Genomic DNA, 742 nt, shown 5'->3' with positions numbered 1-742 from the left:
GATGAACACCAAGAGACCCTTCCTGGCCCTCCCGTTCAGGCTCTGAGGCCTTTTCCAAGGTCTCCTCCTTGGCCACCATCTGGAGGAAAGAGGCCCCAGTTCTGCAAGGGAATCTGCACCTGGGCTAGTGGGGACTCCTCCTCGGGGGTGAGGCGCCCTGCTCCCTGACAACATCCCGAATGGCCCACAGGGGACAGGGGAGACAGCTAAGTAAACATCAGAGCTGCAGGCCTTAGTTTACAGCCTGAGCAACCCCCAGCCAATTCAAGGTCCCACAGCATAGCCCTTAGATGCTCCATATTCCAAATATGGCTCGGAGTTGTGAAACTGAAAAGATGGAGAAGGCAAAGGCCGAGTGCCAAACACCCTGAGTCTCTGCTAGAAAGGTGGCTCAGTTGGCAGGAGGGTTGGGGACTGCGCTCTGGAATGGGTAGGGGGGGTGTGTCTGTCTGTGTGGGCCGCTGGTTTCTGAGGAGGTGAGGGAGCTTGACTGAGCTGGAACTGACTGCTCTTAGGGAGTTGAACGTCCCCTTTAAACTAGGGGGCCAGGGTCCCAAACAAGAGGGGAAAGGGGAACCCCTAGAGGGGCTAAAAGTCCAGCCTCTGAAAAAGCCAACGGGGGCCGAATGGCCGCGTGGCCCCTAGAATCCAGAGTAGGGCTAGAAGCCAGCGTAGCAAAGGGGAGGGGGGCGTCCAAACTGGTCGAGTGGGGCCCTAGAAGCGGAGTGGCCGGGGTCCCCCG

The sequence above is a fragment of the Bison bison genome, unplaced genomic scaffold (genome assembly GCF_000754665.1).
Source record: "Bison bison bison isolate TAMUID 2011002044 unplaced genomic scaffold, Bison_UMD1.0 scf7180017864367, whole genome shotgun sequence".
NCBI classification, from domain to species: Eukaryota; Metazoa; Chordata; class Mammalia; order Artiodactyla; family Bovidae; genus Bison; species Bison bison.
Note: the sequence above shows the minus strand (reverse complement) of the source record.